The sequence below is a fragment of the Canis lupus genome, chromosome 2 (assembly GCF_011100685.1).
Source record: "Canis lupus familiaris isolate Mischka breed German Shepherd chromosome 2, alternate assembly UU_Cfam_GSD_1.0, whole genome shotgun sequence".
Classification (NCBI taxonomy): Eukaryota; Metazoa; Chordata; class Mammalia; order Carnivora; family Canidae; genus Canis; species Canis lupus.
Genome location: NC_049223.1, coordinates 21,737,897 through 21,760,510, shown reverse-complemented (window position 1 = coordinate 21,760,510; position 22,614 = coordinate 21,737,897). Strand labels below are relative to the sequence as shown.

At 49.9% G+C, this 22,614-nt stretch overlaps 1 protein-coding gene and 3 long non-coding RNA genes across 16 annotated transcripts in view; 3 read left to right on the top strand and 1 right to left on the bottom strand.

Moving 5' to 3' along the window:
* FRMD4A (FERM domain containing 4A) overlaps positions 1-22,614 on the bottom strand; it is a 736,083-nt gene that overhangs the window by 67,222 nt on the left and 646,247 nt on the right. The gene's annotated exons all lie outside the window — the stretch shown is intronic.
* On the top strand, positions 3,659-5,334 carry LOC111091528. The gene is made up of 3 exons (XR_005355297.1): positions 3,659-3,844; positions 4,773-4,932; positions 5,175-5,334. It is a non-coding gene; the product is annotated as an uncharacterized LOC111091528 (long non-coding RNA).
* On the top strand, positions 7,421-11,625 carry LOC111091526. The gene is made up of 4 exons (XR_005355296.1): positions 7,421-7,579; positions 8,492-8,606; positions 9,601-10,269; positions 11,158-11,625. It is a non-coding gene; the product is annotated as an uncharacterized LOC111091526 (long non-coding RNA).
* LOC111091529 lies at positions 12,579-13,685 on the top strand. The gene is made up of 2 exons (XR_005355299.1): positions 12,579-13,176; positions 13,388-13,685. It is a non-coding gene; the product is annotated as an uncharacterized LOC111091529 (long non-coding RNA).

Below are 22,614 nucleotides of genomic sequence, written 5' to 3'. Positions count from 1 at the left end.
GGGACTCCACTTCCTGCCTACTAATGTGCAAGAGCTCGGGACTCGCCCCGGTGATTGGGCTCGGGAAGCTTCCCCGAGAAGGGCGGGGGCCGCTGGAACCCTATTTCAGGGTAGGCAACTCCGGATAACAGCCGGCCGAGCTCCTGCCTCCTGCAGCACAAAGCACAGCCGGAGTCCGGCTGCAGGCGGGAGCTGCAGCCAGGGGCCTGCTGCCCTGGTGGGGGGGATGGGGGGTGGGGAGTGGGGGGGGGGGAGTAGAAATGAGGCCGCTTTGCAAAGTGGGAGGGAGAGAGTTCCTGCCACTGCCCCTTGAGTGCCCTCGGGCCTGGTGGGCACTCCTCCTCCCACCAGGGAGCCGGTTACCGAAGAAGCTGACTGCAAGGTCTGGGAGTGATTAGGGCAGCAGCTCTCTGGGAGGGGGTTCCTTTCATCGGAAGGGGGAAGAAAAGTTACTTAACCTTCTGGAAAATGTCAAAAGAGGTTAAAGTTATGTGCACACACGTTCGTATTTCTATTATTTATGCTTACATTCGATGCAGAGCGCAGCCCCTTCTAGCCACCTAGAATCTGGGTCGATTTTGACCCAAGTAGGGTAAAACAGGAATCCTGTGCTTCTTCGGCCTGGGAGCCGTGGATTCTTTGCTCATGTGCTTTGTAGGGTCTCATCCTGGCCCCCGGGGTTCTCGCAGCTGGGGCTCCTGGCACTCCCTGACCTACTCACATGTTCTCTTTAAAGAGGTGACAGCAACATCCCGGTGCCCCATCAGCCCTGCCCTCCCAGACCGAGACACGCCAGCTAGTCAGGGCTCGGCCAAAAGGACTCCACCCCTTTGTCAAACTGGACTAGAAGAAAAACTGTTTCCAGAATGGCTGCATTCTTTTCTTTTCACGACCTGCTCTGCAGAATGTTACAATTATTTTGTCTGCCTAATAGGGAGGAGGACATTTACTACTTTCTACTCTTTGGTCCACAGCTCAGAGAACATTTTGCTCTGAAGCCCAAGGGAAGCTGTGCTTCTCTTTTTTGCCTTTAGCGTCGGTTCCAAGCGGGTAGAGAGACATTCCAAGGAAGGCGAGTGACCCGAAGCCCTCCCTTGGCTCCCACTGCTTTGTGTGAGGTCACGGATGAAATGCCACCGGAGTAGAGCCCATCACTCAAGTCGCAGATCTGAGTCTCACGCTCCTATTGGATGCTCTGCTAAGCTGAATCCCTCAGTGAAACACCTTCAGCTCCTCTCTGACCACTCTTCTCCCCCGTTGTTAGATATTTATAGACATTCCACCTGAACTTAGCCACAAACACAAAAGCGCCACAACTAACCACCGATCTCCTAAACTGGAGGTAGTATACAGGCCACAGTGCCCAGGCACAGCTGCCCTGGAGCTTGACCGCATCTGCGGGAGTACAGGGTGCCCTACATCCAAGTCCTCTCACCTGAGGCAAGTGACAGCATTTCCTTGAGCTTTCTAACATCTCACCTGGGCACTCTGTTTGAAGCCCCCTCCCACTGGGTGGAGAATCCCAGAGCCCATGCTCAGAAGGGTCGGTTCCCTGGCCACCTCCTCCCTCCCACTCCTTGGAAAGCAGAAGGCAAGGGCAACCTCCCTCAAGGTGCTGCGGAGAGCCGCACCTCTGCCCACTCCCGGCTCCGCTGTGGTCCCTTTGTCCTCCCGCTCCTGGCACTGACCCTGGTGGCGGGTTCCTAGTGTCTCTAGCATGCTACATGCTTGTAGACATTTTCCAACAAAGGGCAGAGCAGGGGCTTTACCTCAGATCTAGTATAAGCAGGGAGTTTGTTTGCAAATCAAACATTAGGAAGGGAGGGTGGGAATGAGGTCAACGAACGGATAGGCTTTTAGGACAGAATTGCATTTGGGCATTAGCAGGGTCCTGGGACCCCAAGAGGTGGTGTTCATGCAGGAACACTAGCCTGGTCTTTTTCACCTCGTATAGGGGGAAACGGGAAGGCATGGGGTCAGGGTACGAAGGCAGTTAAACATCGCTCCACCTCCCCTGACCTCTCTGTGCATCCAGGCAGCTGTTGGCCACGAGGACCTTTACCCCTTGTGGTAACTGCACTGTCTCTTCATGGAGAGCTAGGTATTTCTGCCCCCAGGCCCTGTACCCCACAGTTTAGAGGCCCAGCCTGCCAACCCCTCTACTCTGAGGCTGACAGAGTACAAGCAGAGTACAAGCTGACATCTTCCAAACGGATGATGCTCGACCTTGTATGCTCTTTGTAAACCGGGTGCACTGGGCTCTGATGTGCTGGTTTTGGAGGCGGTCCCAGCTCACCCAGCTGTCTTAACCCAGCTCCCAGCTAGCTAAATCTGTCAATGTGCTTTGTGAATCCACATAAAGACACATCACTCACACAGACACACACAACCATCATTATAGTTCAGCTAGTTCTCTTATGATTTTGCATGACTTCTATGGCCAATGAGGCCCATGGAGCTAATTAAAAGCTAACATACCGGTTTATCAATAATCAAAGGATTTATTAATTAATACCTAGCAAATCAAGGCCTTTCTAATGCACCTGGGCATCTTTAAAGCTCTGCAAACATCTCTTCTTTGATCTCTTACCATCTCCCAAGAAGAATGAGTGGGAAATTGTCTTCTTGGGGAAAATGAGGCCCAGAGAAATTAGGGGAAACTGCCTTAGGCCACACAGCATGTTGGTGAAGGAACCAGAAACGGGAGTCAAGGGCACTTGGCCCATTACTCTGTGCTCCTTTCCACCTGGGCCCACCAATTAGTGGGAACAGCTCTCACTCACTAATGGCTGGTTAACTTTATGAGTGGAATGATTTTTACAAATGAGCAACAACGTGACTGTAAGTAGGAAGCAAAGAATCAAGTCTTTCTAGCCCCACACAGAGGCTTTTCATTCTTGTACTACTACCTCCTTCACCTCTTAGAGACCTGGGCTTCCCTGGCTTCCTCTAGAGCAAGGTCTCTGCGTGTTGCGGCTGTCAGTCAGGGACTCACAACCACCAAGAACCAGGAGTGAGGACAGCCTTAATAGTTTGGGCTTGCCCCAAAAACAAAAAGTTAGAGAATCACCACTGTGGGGACCGCGCCTGGTACTTGACTCGGATTTGCAGTTTTGACCAAGATGTGGGATTCCCAAGAGATCATGGGTTCTCTACTCCACTTTCCAATGTAGAAAGCAGGAGATGGAAGAGGTTTCTCCATGGAGAGCCAACAAGAGTGGCTCATAAATACTGCCTTTGAGCCCTCAGTGCAATGGGGTTCACTATAAACAATGAGCAGACCTGGCTACTGGATCCTATTAGCGAGTCTGCTGGATTCCCACATCCTGTGTATCGCAGAGGGTCAGGGCAGAAAACAGCTAATGTCACCGCCTCCAACCCCCCAAGCCCTGCTCTTTCTGAGTGGGGGAAGGCATGGCGGGGCCAAGTGTTTACAGAGTGCTGGAACAGCACACGGGCTAGTGGGCAAGCTCTCAAAATGATGCGGACATAAAGGCCTGACAGGAAGCTTGCTTTCGTGGCTCTGATTCTTGACCAGGACTTCAGGGAGCCGGTCTTCCTCCTGTCCCTGAGGCTGAGTCACCAAGCCTCTTAATGACCTCTGAGTAACTTCCTGCTTCTAGTGGGGGGGGGGTGCCACTATTCAGAATCCCAGCAGCCATCTGCTCCAGCATCCCCCTTCCGCAGACACAGCAAGCTCAGTGGAGAGAGGTTAGGGGGCTGGCAGAGGTTGAATAAGTAGCTGATGTCAGGACTCATCCTGTGACTGGGTTGTCCTGGGCTCTTCCTAACACACCAAGGAGACCTGATGATGAGTGAGAACGAAGTCGCCGCAAGCCGATGGGTAAGGACATGATCAGAAATGATCCCTTCTTCAAAGGCAGTGTCAAGATCCTGCATGCTTTCCAAACATTAGCAAAGAGTTCTCTTATAAAAGGAATCAGACTCACAGCCAGGAATAATCCCCCAGCTCAGAACGAAACACACAAACTACAAAACTCACTTCCTTGTTTCATTTCTGCTCTGTTCACCTTCTAGAAGCAGGGCTTGTCACTCACAACACTTGGTGGGCTGACACATATGACAGGTTTCCTGTCTTTTTTATTTTATTTTTTTCAACAGCAGTTGCATAAGTATTCAATAGATGTTCCTCTATGCTAAAGAAGAAAGCCGAGGCCCTGGGATTTTAGGCCACGTCGAATCCCTACCCCCTTTCCAATCTTTCAAGAACTGAGTGTCTACTCTGTGCCAACCCACGCTAATAGGAAAGGGGAAGGACAGGATGCCTAACGCATGTTTATATTCGTCAGCAGCTCACAATCTAGCTAGAAAGACAAGCCAGACAAAAAATAGACTGTACAGCAATGATACGGCAACGAACTTCGTGATGGAGCTCAAAATCCTCAGGAGGGAATACAGGGGAAAGGAGAAAAAAGGAGTGGGAAATATCAGAAAGGGAGACAGAACACGGAAGACTCCTAACTCTGGGAAACAAACTAGGGGTGGTGGAAGGGGAGGTGGGCGGGGGGTGGGGGTGACTGGGTGACAGGCACTGAGGGGGGCACTTGATGGGATGAGCACTGGGTGTTATTCTATATGTTGGCAAACTGAACACCAATAAAAAATAAATTTACAAAAAAAAATCCTCAGGAGTTTGAATGTTAGACTCTTAAAACTCTACAGAGGCACCACGTTACCTTATTAAGGTAGTCTCATGCTTCTGCCTCAGATCATCAATATTCATGACCATCGCTTATTCTCTACTGTTTCAGTGTATCGTTTTTAGGAGCAAGAACTCTGGCTTGGAAGTCAAGAGGCCTCATGACAGTCCTGACTCTATGTCCCTCTACAGCTCAGCTGCCTTTACCGTAAAAGGAAGAGTGCATGTGTGCACGCGTGTGGGCATTCCCACACACTATGCATGGGGTAAAGGTCAGTACAGTAAATCCAGGGTGTCATACTGCTACTCCTTGGAATTTAAAAATAAAGTTGCTTGTCTTCACCACCTCCTAGTTCTGGGAGACCGTACAGAATAGCACTGAATAAAAGCATGGTTTTCACAACCATACTGTCTACCGCTTCCTGGCTGTGTTCTGGCAATGTCATTTCTTTGGGTCTTATTTTTCTCATCTTTGAAATTCTATGACTAATAACCAGTTCTTTTCTTTTCACAGAGCTGTTGTATCAATTACTGGATATAAAATGCTTAAAACAGTGCCCAGGACACAGCACTCAAAAAATATTAGTGATCATCACGTTCTCTCCATTCCATCGTGGACACACCAGGATTATTTCTCATGTCAAAATAAAGCTCTGGATACCTATTAGCCTAAAGTACAGGTTATGTAATTTTTTTTTTTTAAAGAGATGGTGAAAATGGTGCCATGGGCATTTTTTTTTTTTAAGGATTTTATTAGAGACAAAGAGTAAAGAGCATGAGCAGGGGGCAGATGGAGAGGGAGAAGCAAACTCCCCACTGAGCAGGGAGCTGGACACGGGGCTCCATCCCACGACCCCAGGATCACGTTCTGAGCTGAAGGCAGATGCTTAACCCACTGAGCCACCCAGGTGCCCCTGCCATGGGTATTCTAAAAACATGTTTTGAGTTCCTTGGAGTTTTCACAATTCAAGCATAAGCCTAAGTGGGCTCTTGTTCCCTGCCCTTCAGCTGGTGTTTGCTATATTCCCTTTGGGCTCCTTGGTTCCAATTATTTTCCAGACGATTCCCAGGTTCACTGCAGTTTTGACCAGAGCCTATTTTGACCATTTACCTACTAAACTTATTATCTCAAAACATTCACCCTGGGAAGAAAGCACCCTGCCATAATCCAGCTCAAAATTACATGGAACAGGGCAGCCTGGGTGGCTCAGCAGTTTAGTGATCGGCCCAGAGCGTAATCCTGGAGACCTGGGATCGATTCCCACATCGTGCTCCCTGCATGGAACCTACTTCTCCCTCTGCCTGTGTCTCTGCCTCTCTCTCTCTCTGTGTCACTCATGAATAAATAAAATCTTTAAAAAAAATTACATGGAATGGGCTACACTGGGGAGCAAGTCAGGCCCCCCAAAACAGGGAAGCCGTGTTCACAGACCAGGAGCTTCCGAAGTGAACAGGAGGATGGCACTGAAGGAGGGCTCCCTGACCTCTATCTTCTTCTGAGAGGGCCACATACCCAGCAAGGAAAACAATGGCTAATTTTTCTCAGCAGCCAGACGTAATGGAATCAAGATGTCCCTCCGGCTGGCTGCCTACTCCTGTCAGACTCCACAAGCTCTACACTGATTTGGTTAATTCAGTGACAGATGCCCAGAGCACCAGGCCTTGACCCTTTAATGGATGACCTCTTTTTAACCCATCAGGAACCTCTTAGCTTCCTTTGGCTTAAGAGTCATTACTTGGGGCAGAGAAAGAAGGTCAACAAGTACTTAACAGGCCCAGAGAAACAGGGCACTTCATTTTTCCCCATCGGACTATACTGCCTTTTATTTTTCTCTTTGGGTGGGGTGGGGGGAGCTCTATTACATTCTTGTGCGTACTCTGGTCTTTCCGTATAGAAAGATCTTACCATAAGCTTTGGCAAATGTAAAAAACCTTCAAGAGAAGCTGAACGGGTTTTTCCCTTATCCTTGGTCTCCTGTTGGAATTTCTTCCCCTTAGAGTGTGCCCCTGGGGGATGCATCAGGGTTAGTGTTGAATGGAGAAGCTGGCCAGTGATTCATGATAACTGGGTCTAGCTTTTTAAAACTTATTTTTGAGAGAGAGAGAGAGAGAGAGAGAGAGAAAACAAGTGCACAGGAGGCTGAGCTCGAAAATGAGTTGGGGGAGGCGGAGGCAGAGGGAGAAGCAGACTCCTCGCTGAGCAGGGAGCTCAGATGTGGGGCTCCATCCCAGGGCCCTGCGATCATGACCTGAGCTGAAGGCAGATGCTTAACCAACTCAGCCACCCAGTCGCCCTAGCTTTGTTTTTGTTTTTAAAGCAATGAGCTCTGTGGCCCAGTTTCGTGTAGCTCAACCTCTTTGAGTGCCAGGCTTCTTTTGGAAAATCTTCAAAGCTTGGCAGGGTGGTTGGGTTAAATAGGCGGTGGAGACCGAGGGGTGCACTTGGGACAATGAGCACCAAGTGATGTATGGAAGTGTTAAATCACTGTATTGTACACCTGAAACTACTATTACACTTTATGTTAACTAAAATGAAAATAAAACTTTAAAAAAAAAAAGCCCTTCAAGGCTAATCACACCTGCCCTGACTTACGTCAATGGGATGCTTTCACACAGGGATTTAATGAGACATCTGGCACATCTGGAGGGAAAAGGAGGAGCATTTTCACCTGCAATGGCAAAGACCTCTTTCTGGATTGCTGTGAAGGTTTTTGTTTTGATTGCTTTGGGGAAAATCTGTATTTTATTTTGGAGGGGGAGAGGCTGGTAGTCATCAGTCCTCTTATGCCTGGTGCTCTGTCCCAAGGTATGGCATCACAGTGACCCTGGATTCCACTGGTGAAGGCCATCGGAGTCCATGGAAGATGGGGACAGGATGGGAAAGAACGGGTTGGCAAGTGGCTCTCCATGGAAAGAAAGGTATACTCCCATAACTAAGCCCGTTTAAGCAAGCTAAAAAAAAAAAAAAAAAAAAAAGCCGAAATGACAGTCCTCTACCTTAAAAAAATTTAGTAAGGCAGCAAAGGCTCTTTGGGAATAATTAAGAGCAGCTTGTGTGCATTTTAAAGCACCTAGTCCCTCAAGAGTTGGCTGATCCCACTGGGAAGGGTAAGGTCTTGCAGACCAGGGTTTTTGCAGGTTCCAGGAGGGAGGCCACCCGCCTGCCGCTGGGACCTCAGGTGTGAGCTCCAGGCTTTCCTGGCTGGAAGGGTCTCAGAGTGATGTGGCCAGGCGGGCACTGGACCAGGGGTGGGCAGGCTGCTTTTCAAGTCAGGCTGCAGCTGAGGACACTTGTGCTCCTATGGACAGGACCGCAGCCAGGGGAGGCCGGAGACTGCCCCACTTCAGCCAGACTGTCTGCTGGAGGGGCTGGGGCTGGGCGGCCATCCCCACAGCTGGGGCCCTGCTGGACTTCGGGGAGTTCTCCCTCCGGCTCTTGCTGGAGCAGTTTTGTTGCTACACCAATGTTCCTTCCCAGAAAGGGGGAGGAGCGGATGTTTCCTAGAGGTGAGGACTTCAACTCTAGGATTTCTGTCCTTCCAAAAGGACTGGTCCTATTTAAAACTTTTTTTTTTTTTTAATCTCCTCTTCCTTAGATTCTGAAGTGGGCAGATCAGTTTGGGGAGCTGTGAGTTTAGAAGAGGTAGGGGGAGCCAAGGGAAAAAAAAAAAAAATCACACTTGGCCTCAGCAGCCTGCTCTAATCCAAGCTTTCTTACCGGACTCTTCCCACCCCCAGCAGGGCTAGTTCTCCCAGATATTCACGTGCGTACTTCTGCCCAGTCACCATCCTGTATCACAATGGTCTTTTATACCCCCCCCCCCCCCGAAGGTCTTCTCTACCTGACTACAAGCCTCCTGAAGGTACTTTCTTGCACCCAGCACCACGCCCAAGACATGTCAGGCACTCAACAATGGTCTGTTGAGAGAGTGAAGAGCTTTATGAGGTAAGTACTATGGCAACTGAAGCTCAGAGAGGCTAAGTCACTTTCTAAAAGTCACACAGGTGATAAATGATGGGAACTGGGATCTGAATCCTTATCTGTCTGCTCAAAATCCAGGCAAGGCCCACACAATGTTCTTCACAATGTGAAGAACCCCAGGGCTTGGACCTAGACATGTGATTGCAAGTAGATCTCTCAACTGTAAGGGATATGGCAACAGGGAAGTGGCAGTGAGGGCCACCCCGAGAGCCACAACCTAGGAACCGCAGCCCTTCCCCCTCTGGCAGCCCTGTCTGAGCTAAACTGTAGTCCACAGTCAACAGGCCCAAGCTGGAATTTGCCAGACTGGAGTGATTCCCACAACTCTTTCTGCCCACACGCTGCCTAAAATCTGCTTGAGCCTCGCTGTGAGGCTCAGCATGGGACCGGTTGCCCCCTCCCACAGGCACCCACATGGAGCCCCAAGGAGCCTGAGGGCCTCATGACACTGTTCTGGCTGTGCCAGCATTTGGTGTTCAACAGGCTCACACTTTCAGGAAGGTGAGGTTAGCCTGGGTTTCCCCTTAGAATCATGCTCATTAAAAAAAAACCCAAATCTTACAGAGCTCCTTAAGTATCGCATGGCTCAGCAAAACAAGCTGTTAAGTTCTCTCCAAGAAAAGAAGGTTACAGGAGTCAACAAACAGGGTTTCCCAGCATAATGCTTCCTGCCCATGAAAGAAAAGGCATCCAGACTTGCCATCACTGCTCCACGGCCCACAGGATTCCTGCTATGCACTCCTGATGGCCAATTACTGTTAGCTTTTTGGGTCCTTTTGGTCCAAGAGACAAAAAAATAAAATTAAGGGATGGCCCAGATGGAAGGAATTTCTTATGCTTTTCTTCTTTCCATCAACAAACACAAGCTGTGAAAAGCTCTGGTGCCTCCCCCTCCTCCCTTCCTCTTGCTTATAAAGAGCTCAGGCTCAGTGTGGAATCTTCAAACCCTTCCTTACAGGAACTACATACATATCCTGATGTCGATGAGGCCACTGCACACAAGCACATGAAGACATCCCCACAACTGGCAGTGGGCACAACAAGCTAATACTTGGCTCTGCTTTTATTTATTGAGCAGCTATTTATGAAGCATCTACCATATATCAGGCGTGGTGCTAGGCAGCACACATATGGTACTGGGAAGAAAAAAAAAAGAAAGATCTCTACATTATTCTGAGGGGGGAGGTGGACAAATCAATAAAACTATGCAGTAAGGAAGTCAGAAAAAAACAGGTTCCAAGGACAAAGGCAATAGGACAGGGGTTGCCACTGTTAATAAGGTGGTTGGGGAATGCTCACTGGAGCCACAATGGAATCTTTTCAGAAGGAAACAGAGGGCAGAGATAAACCTTATGAGAAAGTGTGACAAATGCAAAGGCCCAAGACACCACTTGTGCGTGTGTGTGTGTGTGTTTGCTACATTAATGCAGAAGACAGGGAAGGAAACGTTAGAAGACAATGGAATATTCTTCAGCCATCAAGAGGAATGCAGTCCTAATTCATGCTAAAACATGGATGACCCTTGAAAACACTCTTCTAAGTGGAAGAAGCCAGACTCAAAGGATACAGATTCTAGGATTCTACTCACATGAAGTGTCTAGGAGAGGTGAATCCACATAGACAGAAGGTAGGTTCAGAGTGCCTCGCTCGGGCTTAGGGATGAAAGGGGAGTGACCAAGAGCTCCCTGTGGCTTTTCTACACTTTGGGCTGGTAAATCCTAGATTGAGTCAATCACGAATCACAAGATGCTCTTTGGTTAAAACTTCCTAAAGTTAACTACCTAAAAGGAGCCAGCAGTTTAAGATAAAGGCTCGCTGATCCCTGAAGGCATCCCCTCTCCCCATAAGAGGCACCCCCAAGCCCTGTCGGAGGGTTCTCCGACCAGGGCCCTCCTCTTGGACCTGCTGGTGGCCTCTGCGGATGACACCTGATCTCTCCCTGCCTGGCAGCTCTGGGCTGTCAGGGGGAAGGCATCTCGGAGCAGTGTTCTCTTCCCCTGTTGCATGACCTGTAGCCTTCACGGATTGGCTGGTGAGAAATCTGCTCAGTGAGCTGCATTTTATGGTTTTCCAAGCCGCACAGCTGCAAGCATAAAGTCAATGATGTACTTAAACATATACATGTGTGCAGGCACGCAGGGGCAATTCCTTCAGATGGGGCTCCTAACACCTCCCACAGCCAGGACTCGGTTTTGGTTTCCGGTGTAACAAGAGGCCTGGAGAGATGGGCATCCAGAGCCCCTCTGGCTCTTTGCCCTCCCGATAAAAGGCAGGAATAGAACATTCGGCACAAGGAGGCTGAATCTGTTCTGGTCAGGGGGAGTCCACGGGCCACATCTGATGCTAGCATATACTTTCTAGAATGATGATAGGGACCCCTGAGGAGACTTGTAAAGCCCCATGGAGCCATCAAGAACACCTGCTGGCAATGCTAGAAAGGCCTGGGTGGTCGGATACTCCAAGATTTCACCGGCTGGGGCTCTCTGGAGTCACCCCACTTTTTGGGTCAACACAGGTTTGTGATGAGCTGTGTGCTCTCTGGGGGTGACAAGACCACAGCAGAACCATGGCTCAGGATATGGAAGTGGAAGAAGCACTGGCTGAAGCTTTGAAACGATCTTTCTCATGAGGAGGACTGGTAAACAGACCACCCAGTGGTGGAAGCTAAGAGAAGGGTCAAGAGCAGTCTCAATAGGCTAGCCCGAGTCCCGGTCTGCTGTGATAACCCTGGTTGGTCTGATGTCACGATGCGATTGCTCACCAGTGTCCTCATTCATCATCTGAAGTTCCTGGTCTTGATATTAAAATCCTATGGTCACCAAAATACAAATACTCTGTGATCCCACTTAGATGAAGTTCCCAGAGTGGTCAAACTCATTGAAATGCAAAGTAGAAGAGGGGGTCCCAGGTGTTGGAGGGTGGGTTGTTGTCAAAGGGGACAGACTTTCAGTCTTGCACGGCATGGAAGTTCTGGAGATTGGTTGACGATGTGGATATACTTAATACAATGAACTGGAGAAGTAGAAAGTTTCCATTGATAAAGTCTATGTGTATTTTTATTACAATTAACAAATTTAAAAAAGTTTTAAAGCCTTATAGCTTAAATGACTCTGGTATTCCTCATCTTCAATTGAGGCATAAAATATTTAGGGACACCTGGGTGGCTCAATGGGTTAAGCATCTGCCTTCGGCTCAGGTTGGGATCCCAGAGTCCTAGGATCAAACCCCAAGCGGGCTCCCTGCTCAGCGGGGTGTCTGTGTCTCCCTCTGCCCCTGCTGTACTTGCATGTGTGCTCTCTCTCTCTCTCTCTCAAATAAATAAATAAAATCTAAAAAAAAAAAAAAAAAAAAAAGCCAAAACACCAAACAGAAAGGTGGAAACTGGGGGAGATGTCAGGGGGAGAGAGACGTGCTGTGAGCTTCCCCTACCTGGGAAGTGAAGTGGAGGGTCCCTTCTGCAAGCCTACTGAAAGAGAGCTCACTAGGGTCAGCAGGAGAGCTTGATGGGTGCTTCCTGAAGTTTGGGCAACCAAAACCTCCTGCCCAGCTCCTACCTGCTCAAGAAATCAAAACAATGAGAAGCACGCTGGCCAGGTGAGGGGGGGGAAGGGAGGAGATGTCACTTTAAGCCAAGCTTGGAGCTTTGGTGGTTGTTAGAAACGATTAGACGCTCTAATTACTTAATGAAGTTAATTCTGCTACTCAAAGTGACCATGAGACTTTGTATTTATTACTTGGAAGTGATCAGACAAGTCCCAGGCCTGCCCCTGTTTTTATCTAGGGAAGAGCACATTTTTAACAAACAGTGTGAGATAAAAGATATTTGCCTTTTGAGAGTCCCAGGTGATCAGTGTTCTTGTTAGACTAGCAAAGCCTTGGGTTTTAAGCTGGAGAAACCAAGTCTGTTGGTAAGTCACTATTGGCTCATGGTTCCTTTTGAAGTGGCTGGGGCTACTGGACACTCCTCTGTGGAGGTCTGGGATCCAACCACAGCGTTTGGTTTTGACTTGCTTCTTCAAACTGCATCCAAGGTCAGTGGGGCTCCCCGAGTAGTGGGAATCTGTTTCTGTGACTTATTTAAAGATGGTCAGTCTCCAGGGGGCTGCTGGCCTGTCTGGTTGGGTGTTTGTGTGTTATAAATAGCCAGGGTTGTGTTGGACTCCTACTCTCCACACCATCAATGTGGGTGTTTATATGGCCTCCCTCGTGCTGTCACATGTGCCCGTCTGCGTCAGGAGGACAAGAAGCCTGAGACCAGGCACTACTGTGGGAAGTGGCTGAGCCCTGGGAGACCTCACGCTTCCCAAAAGGGACAGGTCCTTTCTAGCTTTATGATGAGCTTGCCCCTTGTTTCATTCTCTTTAACTGTCTCTAGTCTCTTAATTCTCCTCACCTCAAGAGTCCCGATTGTCTATATTAGCTGCTTCGCCGATGAGGAATCAGTGGCCCAGAGAAGTGACTCGTCTTGCAGCACTGGAGCTAGGACTCAGGTGTCTTGACCATCAGGCCAGCTATCTTCCTGCTACAAATAATGGTAGGGGGTGGGAGCAAAAGCATGGCACACCCAAAGGATTATGCCAGGCCTGGAGGTTAACCTCCCAAAACCAGTCCCCCTGGGACCATTTGGGTGGGATCTTTAGGACAGAGTGCACCCATGTCCAAGGGGTACCTCCAAACAGATCACCCCAGGAGAGATTTGGATCTGTCTCTCCTAAAGGAATCATCACATTCTCCTCCTTCTGTAGCCCTGCAGAGAAACTGCTCTCCTGTGACAGCTTCTTTTAAAGGACAATCCACCTGGATGGGGTGATGCTTTCATTTTCTGCTTTTGGACATCATCTTCTTCAAGAGTGACAGTCTGACACCGGCATGAGTGTTGTGGGACAGTTTCCATGAGAACGCAACAAGAGACAAGCTGGTGTCCTTGAAGCTTTGGATAAGTCAGGACTAGGCTCCCACATGGCCTTCACAGGGACTTGTGGGAACAGAGGGACCATGGGTTCCCAGATCCAATAACCAAAAAAAAAAAAAAAAAAAAAAAAATTAGTCCTCTTAACAAAGAGGTATTGTTTGCTCTTCGTGGCAGTTCTGTCTCTCAAGCTCAGTGTAAAAGAAACTAACAATATTTGCTATGTCAAGGGCAACATCATTTTGAGAGCGAAAATAAAACTCGGAGATGTAAACATTCAAGATGGGGAAAATCAGACTGTGTCTCGTGGTGTAGAGTCTCCATTTCACAGACATAAAAAGAGAGGCACACAGGGTAAATAGGTCATCATGACTTTTCTGAATATGTTGGAAATTGAGTTAACAGCACCAAAATTCCTCTTTGGTTGAGATTCTGAGATTTTCTTTGGGCTGATGGCTTACAAACTCTTTTTTTTTTTTTTTCTTTAAAGCATAACTGCCCAAGGAGGGAGTTTGACTTTAACTTAGACTAGACTATCTTCACAATACCCGTCTGTGGAGCAGTTGTCCTCATGCTGTACGGTGTATCCGAATCCCCTTGAGGGCTTGTGGAAACAGAGTGCCCAGGCCCACCTTCTTAGTATCTGAATCTGCACGGCTCAGGTGGGGACGTGGGGTGTGCACTTCTCACGTGTTCCTGGGTGGATGCTGCAGGCCCGCGGCCACACTCTGAGAACCACGGCTGTGAAAGCTACAGCACCCTACTGATGCCTCTGCCTTTGGGACTGGAGGACTCATCCCCTCTTTGGGAATCGTCCTCCACGGTAGGGAGCCACCTTGCCCAAGGTCATGACCCCCTCCCTGTGGGTCACCTGCATTAGCGGTGGGTTGCCCCGAGGGATTAGGCTCAGCCCTTGGTCTCACGGTGATGGCTCCGATGGCCCCTTGTGAGCTATAGAGCTTGGTCCAAGATTGCATCATAGCTCAGCCTCCCTCTCTGCATGTTCCTGCTTCCTTCCCCTTCCCCTTTGGCCTTAATCCCAGGGTACTTTCTGCCTGTCAATCCGGTTCTGACGCTCCTCTCAGGGAGCCCAGGGATGTGCCACGTCTTGTAGGGAGGGTCACTTAAATGTCACCTCCTTAGACCACTCCTGACCATCCACCCTCTCCTTTACTCTTCCTTACCGACTTGCTGTCTTCCTAGAATTGCATACTCTTGACACCGTATGCTGTAGGCTGACTTCATGTTATCATCTGACTGTCTTCCCTACCGGGTTGTATGCTCTGTGAGAGCAGGGTCCTCTCTTGTTCCCTAGAGCAATGCCTGGCCCACGACGGGCAGTTCTCAAGTGGGGACTATTTTACTGGAAGGGATTTCAAAGTCAACACCCTCTGCTGAAGTTCTAAAGCCCCAGCACAGTGCCTTCTGGTGACTGGTGTTCATGTACAGGAGGAGAGATTGGGATTCCCAACCCAGAGAGAGTTCAGCTATGCCTAGCATTGGTGCTCTGGGAACAGGACATCTCGTATTGATGTTTTGGGAAGGGTGCCTCTACTTCCTTAGAAGACAACTGCTTTTTCTCCCCTTTCTCTTGGGGAGTTCAGATGGCAGACTCTGGTAACTCTGTATGGCTCTCACTCCCACCCCCACCCCCCATTACCCCTCCGGCAGGCCCCTCTCAGTGACCTGTGGCCAGAGTCTGTCACCTACAGTCCCCTGCTCCCTTCTGGGTCTGCTCCACACGGAGGGAGATCTGTGAACCGGTGGCAACCGGAGGAGGTCCTCTGATCCAACACTGTGAAGGTACAAAGGCTGCAAAATGCTAAGAATGCTAAATGCATGAAGTGGGGTGTGGTGTCCAAGAGGGGACACAGTGGGATGAGGGAGGCACCCACCCAGGGCCTGCTGAGGCACAGGGCTCAGCAACCCGAAAATGAGTCAAGTGCATCCAAACAGAAGTTGAAACATAAGATCGGCAGTGCACTTAATGGATGCTTAATGCTGAATAATTGAAGCAGGCTAGCTCCCCTGGGAGTCAGTTCACAGTTAATGGAATATTTCCTGTAAATATTATTTTCTCTTCCTGTCTCATCATCAAAAATCTTTACTAATCTGAGGAGGTGACAGTAATGCATCAATTCCCTGAGCTAATGCCCCTGCTTCTGAAATACTCTCAGGAACTGTAGGAAGCTACACTGGCTGCTCAGGGACAGGGGCAGACCATTTACTCTGGTTCTTTCTCCTAATGTCTCAGAGGGGACCCCACAGTGCTCCTAATTGTGCATCTAAGTATACATAAAAGTGCCCCTAATTGCATATCAAATAAATAAGTAAATGCTGTCTGCTGAATGCGTAACAAGGAGCCCATTGCCATTGCTCCCCAGTGGGCGGATTTCATCAGATGCGGGCTGGCCGGTGGACTGCAGCCATAAGTGATGATGAGCAGATATTGAACATCCCTTGCGGAGTGGGCTCTGGAGCCATGTGTCTCGTGCTGTTTGTCCTCTAATGCTAACAGTCCCAGATACAGCCCGCAGGATGGATTACTCACACCTTCCTGGCGCCCCATTCAGAAAGACTTTTCTCTTGTAATTTATGATGGTCTCTGATGGTTCCATGGCTGGGGTGCCCGTGGGTCTGAAGAGCACAAACTACAGCAGCATGGCAGAGAAGCAGCTCTGCGTGGCACCAGGGCAGGGTGGGGAGCGGAGTCCTGAGTGTGGGACAGCCTGGTGTCCCACCACCTCTGGTCCTCATGCTTCTAGGAAGGGACAGATTGTCCCACACATGTGGCTTTCAGACTCTCTCAGCTTTGCTCTCAGGGATGCAAAGTCCTCCTCAAAAATAGAGAACCCTTCCTATGTGACGGATTTCACCCGGCCTATTCATCTCTGCCCCGTGTGACCCCAGTTCTGAGAGAGGTAATAACCAATGCCTCCTCAAGATCATTTAATTTTCATTCAGATGTTCTCAAGGAAGAAAGAGGAAAAACACTTGCTCGTAGCAGCACAACTGCCTGACACCCATGGGACAGTGGATCCGCGGCACATTACCAATAACCCCTTTACACAGGGTTTACAGGCTGGCATCTAGCCTGTTTTTGGTGGCTTAGGTCTCTTTGCTTGGCTGTAAATGCAAACTAAGATGAAGCTTGACATTGAGTGCAAGTGCCTAAATGCCAATATGACCATGTTTCCTTATTCCCTGAGGTCAAGAGGACAGTAACTTCTGAAATCAAGAACCTCTTACTCAGGCAGGCCCCTTGCTATGCGTGCACACGCACATGTGCTAAAATGGACATGGCAGAGAGGAGAAGACGGGTAAGATCATCTCTGCAGCTGCAAGACTTTCTGACCACGGTAACCCTCCTTCCCCTCCTCTCACCAGCCCCAAAGCTACATAGTCAGATGCACGGACCCTGCTGTTCCTGTATGTGCATGCCAGGTTCTCGACTGTGCCCACAAACTGTCAAACCAACATGTGGGAAGAGAGGCGAGCTGAGATGGCCAGAGGGATATTTCCAAGGGTCACACTGTAATTTAGTTTGGACATCCTGGAGTTCAGGAGTGGGGAGGCAGGCATAGGGTGGGAGGGAACACACCCCTGGGGAAAAGGGAGAAGCAGAAGGGTCTATGGAGAGGTGGTGGTGGGATATTTAGGAGCTTGTAGCAAATTTGGATACCTAGCCTTGGATACTGTTTGGGGTGCTCCCTGATTTTTTCAAAATCGCTCATAAATATAAGCAAGGGCCCATGTTCTGGGATACATGAATGTATTGTAGATTTCTATTTTTTAAAAAAAGATTTTATTTATTTGAGAGAGAAAGGGTGAGCGCAAGAGAGGTACAAGTCAGGGGAGGAGCAGAAGGAAAGGGAGAAGACTCCCTGCTGAGCAGGGAGCCCGATGTGGGGCTTCATCCCAGGACCCTGGGATCATGACCTGAGCTGAAGTCAGATGCTTAACTACTGGGACACCTGGGAGCCCCTGTAGATTTCTATTTTGATTTAATTTGATGTGTGGATTTTTAAGTTTTTGGTGGGCTATTCTTCTGCACATGCAGTTCTAAAATACTTCTGGGGGCACCTGGGTGGCACAGGTGGTTGAGCCTCCAACCCTTGGCTTTGACTCAGGCGGTGATTTCGGGGTCCTGGGATCAAGCCCCGAGCTGAGTCGGGGGGCGGGGTCTGAGCTCAGCAGGGAGTCTGTTGTAGGTTCCCCCCCTCTGCCCCTCCCCGCTGCTCACGTGTGCACTCTCTCAAAATAAATAACATCTTAAAAACAATTTTTAAAAATACCTCTGAAGTTGGCCTTGAGCTTCTGAACATACACAAAAGCCAAAACACCGTTCTCAGGTGTCCTCACGTGTCTCGCTGCTCCTGACACGTGTGCCCTGAGGACCTGGACACGGCTCTTCTTCTGGCAAACAGCGGCACCTTGTATTTGGGGTTGTGCTTCTATAAGCTGGAGCCCATTTGTTTAGAAGGTTCAGGCAGCAGGGAGGAGCGTGTGAGCAGGAGGGGAGGTCAATGTTCTCTCTCCACTCCACCTGTCACGTCCTCCGTGTTTTACTCCATGTCTCCAAAGCCACCAGGCCTTCAGAGTGATGATTAAGCAATTTAGGGTAGACTCTGTGACCAGAATGGCGAAGTACACCCAACCGTGAGCTAGGGGTCCTGCCCATTTCTGGACAGCGATCAGCTATCCATACCCCCACCCCCTCTTTTGGGGGGCTCATATGGAAACACTTGAGTGGATTCTCACAGGTGGCTTCTGAGTTCCCCTGGCTGTGCTGCTGGTTTGCTGCTGCATAGCAGAGGATGCCCGCAGGCCCCCGGAAGGAAAGGCAGCAGGCTCACCCTGTCACTGCCTCTACTTGGACGCTGGCTCTCAGGATCGTGCGCCAGGGACTGCTGCTGTAACTGGGGCAGAGTGTCAGGCAGGGCCTCTGCTGGGGCTGGAGGTACAGCTGCTGCTGCAGAAGCGCGTCCAGGTGCGCAGAGCTGGGCGCCACTCCCGGTTCCCGAGCCCCGGTGGGGCCCGTGGGTGGAGCCCCGAGCGAGTAGCAGCAGAGTGGCCCCCCACCCCTGCGCCCCACGAGCTGGCCCAGCCTCGGGGCACTGCGGCTCCCCCCTCCGCAGATGCAGATGCACTTGCGGAGGCTGGCTGGCCCTGCCGGGTTCGGAAAGGGAGCACAGATGGCCCCGCCGGTCCTAACTCCAGCTGCACGTGGGAAGTGACCGGCCCGAGACGGGGGTGAGCTGGAGCCGGGTGGCTGTGGCACCTACACGTTCCAACAGTTTCATGCGAGTTTCCAATATTCAACGCAGACTAAGAAGCGGCGGCCCGGGGCACGGGCGAGGGGCTTCGGGCACTTTATGCACAGTGATCTGCGGGCATTAGCGTGCGCCTCCTTGCACACACAGCTCGGGAGCCAGGAGTGCACCCTGCATTCCCAGCGACTCACAAAACAGATGGCTCCTTCCCGAAGGTCCTGATTTTGGGGGAGGGAAGAAGGAACAGGCTCCCTGCCGTGTTCCCACCACTGGGCCTGCACCCTGGCTTGGGTTCGTGTCTGGTTTTCCTGAAGGTCCCACCCCATGACGTCTCTGCAGGCGCAGACAACCCTCAGGCTAATGAAACTCAGGCACCTCTCCCTCAGACCTGTTTTTGTTTTTTAAGATTTTATTTATTTATTCATGAGAGACAGAGAGAGAGGGGAGGGGGCAGAGACACAGGCAGAGGGAGAAGCAGGCTCCATGCAGGGAGCCCGACGTGGGACTCGATCCTGGGACTCCAGGATCACGCCCTGGGCTGAAGGCAGGTTCTAAACCGCTGAGCCACCCAGGCATCCCACAAAGGCCTGTTCTTATTTCACCTTCAGAATGTACATTAATCATTAATTTCTTTTCTTTTTTTTTTTTTTGTACATTAATTTCTTAAAGAGGGCTCCCCAAATTACATCAGGGTCAGGGCCGTGCCACCGGGTCCCCCTCTGTCCCACAGTCAATGTCATGGTGGGGAACCCAGATGAAGTCTGCTCACAGCTACTGGAAATTCCTCTGGTGTGCCAAGTGTCTCTCCCTCCCCGCTGTCTGTTCAGCTCTGGTTCAGTTATGCTTTGGAAATTCTTCACACCCTGGAGCTCCAACTGAATGCCCAGCTGCTTACCTGTCACAGCAACCCCGGTGTCCCATTACTCCTCAAACTGCTGGTTCTAAACTTCCCTGCTTTGCCTTCTCCCGTGTCCCACGCTGGGAGCCATTCCAGATTCCCCTGCTCCGACTGCCACCCTGTCGACCCACACAACCGATCAACCTCACCTACCTTCTAAACATCACTCCTGTGTCCCCTCTCCACCCCTACTACTGACACCCTGCATCCCCACCAGTTCTGGCCTATGACACTACTGTAATTATGTCCCGGTATGCAAGTTCTGTCCTCTATTTCTCCGGCTCATCCTCCACATGCTGCCAGAGGGATGCTTCCAGAACAGTGAGGCTCTGATGCAGCCCCTGCTTCATGGTGGCTCTCGCTGCCTCAAAGCTGAAACCCCCCTTCACAGAGCCTTGAGGCCCCAGCCTCGTCAGCCTCCTCTGGCAGGCCTCTCCGCCCCTGGGTGTCAGCCTGGGGGCTGTGTGCTTCTGCACCCGGCATGCTGCTCTCCTTCACAGGGCTTCCACGCATGCCCACACGCCCGCCCACCCTGTTCCTCTGCCTGCAAAATTTCATTCCTCCTCAGGCCTAGTTGTGGATTCTCCCTTAATTCTCTACCGACCCTCACACAGACCTCTCTTAGAGCCCTTGGGGACACTGATGCAATTATCATACACTTCACTCCTTGAGGGCCTGGCTGGGTCTTGGGGACATGACGTAGCTTATGTACTTTCTCACCCTCCGCTCTGCTTGGCACATAACAAATATGCAATAAATATTTTCCTGAATGCGCGACTGCACGGTCATTTTGGTGGCTTGGTTGCCCCTCGATTAGTAACAGGCTCAGGAATCTCAACTACTGGGGTGCCTGGGTGGCACAGTTGGTTAAGTGTCTGCCTTCAGCTCAGGTCATGATCTCAGGGTCCTGGGATCTAGCCCTACATCCGGCTCCTGGCTCAGCGGGGAGTCTGCTTCTCCCTCTGCTCACACTGCCCCCCACCCAACCCAGTAACTACTTCCTTAGAGGCCACAGAAACATCAGTTATTTTACATAACAACACGGTCTGAGTACAGCCAATGCCCTGAATAAATATCCTGACCTTTTAACATTTTTATTTTGCTGACCTGGATGAGCTCAACAAATGAGAGTAAATCCCCTCAGTCAATGGCCAATTATCCACACCTTTGGCTTCGTGCTGTTCTGGATCCTGACGCCTGTCACAGAGTCCTGCAGGAACAGTGACAGCTTACAGAGCCCCTGCGATGGGATGGGTCGCACCCTGCAGTTTTCTGTCTATGGGGTGCTATCTCATTAATTCATTCTGCAATCTTCCTTAGTACCTCAATTAGAGAAGTGAAGCCAGCTTAAACTTATTAATAAATGAAACTGAACGCTGATGAATACTGTTAGCATGTCTTTCTGACATCCAGAGGGAGAGCAGAATTCTACTGCTGCATTTTAACAAACTGCCCAGTGGCGACTATGCACGTCTGCCTTGGTCTTCCACCAATGTGGGCAGTCAGGCACTGGAGGGATTAGAACCAGGATTTTGTGAGAGGATCTAAGAGGGTTCTTGGGTCTTGTCAGCTGGAAAAAAGGCCAGGCAGGTTGCAAAGAGAGGAGACTGGATGTCAAAAGAAGGAGAGAGGGAAGGGATCATGCAAGAAAAAAAAAAAAAAAAAAAGCACAGAAACAAAGGTCATGTGGGCACATGGCAGAGGGAAAACTGGAAGAAAGAGTACGGAAGGAAGCACAGACCCTGGGACTGAGAAAAACACAGAGGAGACAATGCAGGGTCTGATGAAGGTCTTGCAGCGTGTAAGTGGAACCTGGAGAGGATATAGCCACCGAACAATGTGCCCCTGGACAGCCAGGTCCCTGCTGAATTGTTCCCAAGGGAGAATGCCCCCCTCACTTGCTCAGGATCTTTTCTTTGTACCCAACTGACTTACTGATCAATGGGAGTGCAAATCCTCCCCAGCAAAGGGCCATTTCTCCCCTTATCATTTTAAAAAAGAAGCTGGCTTTAGGGCTGATGTGAAGCCAAGGAGAGCCTTTGATCAGCTCAGATCTGTAGCCTGGATTTCCATCCTGTTCATGGACAGAGAAGCTTGGAAAGCCATCCAGAATGACATAATGGGCCAATATTGCTTTCTCTCTCCTAAAGCAACTGTGGTTTTGATAGACTTTTAATATGTATTTCAGGGCTCGAACTCCATTATTCTCTGCCAGAGGATCTGAATGACAGCTCTAGCCCAGAGATATTTTTCCATTATAATTTTTCAATTTGTTCTGGTCTGAAAAATGTGTGTAAATGAAAACAGAATTCGAGCACTGTGCTCCCCTTCAAACATTCTGTTTTGTGTTTGCGATGACACTGCAGACCCTGCTCTGCTTCCCTTTCTTTTTGGCAAATGACCTTATTTTTTCCAGATTTCTGACCACTTCTAATATGCCATAAAATATTTACCTGATTTGCAGGAATGCCTTGTATTCTTCTTTATTTTTCACCCTGTTTTGACCTACAATTTCTTCTTTTAGCTCCCCACCACCAAAACCAAAACCAAAACCAAAACCCCCCCAAAACTAAAGAAGCACACCAGAATGCTCTGGGAAAGCTCAGATTGGCCTCAGAGCTGAAGAGAGACATTCTCTCCCTTTTGCAAGTGGATGGAGCCCCCACCCTCCCCAGCCAGGAAATCGAGGAACAGGACAGTCTCTCAAAGCCCTTTTGCCCATCTGCTTTGGGAGAGCTGGGCCAGTCTCCTTATCTTAAATAATTATAACAGCTCAGATCTCCCGAGTGACCAGGAGAAAAAATATTTACCTGGGAACTCAGACTGGATTACCATGGAGTAATTTGTATACATTCAAATTAGCAGGTGACGGCTGAGCCCGGAGGCTGCACA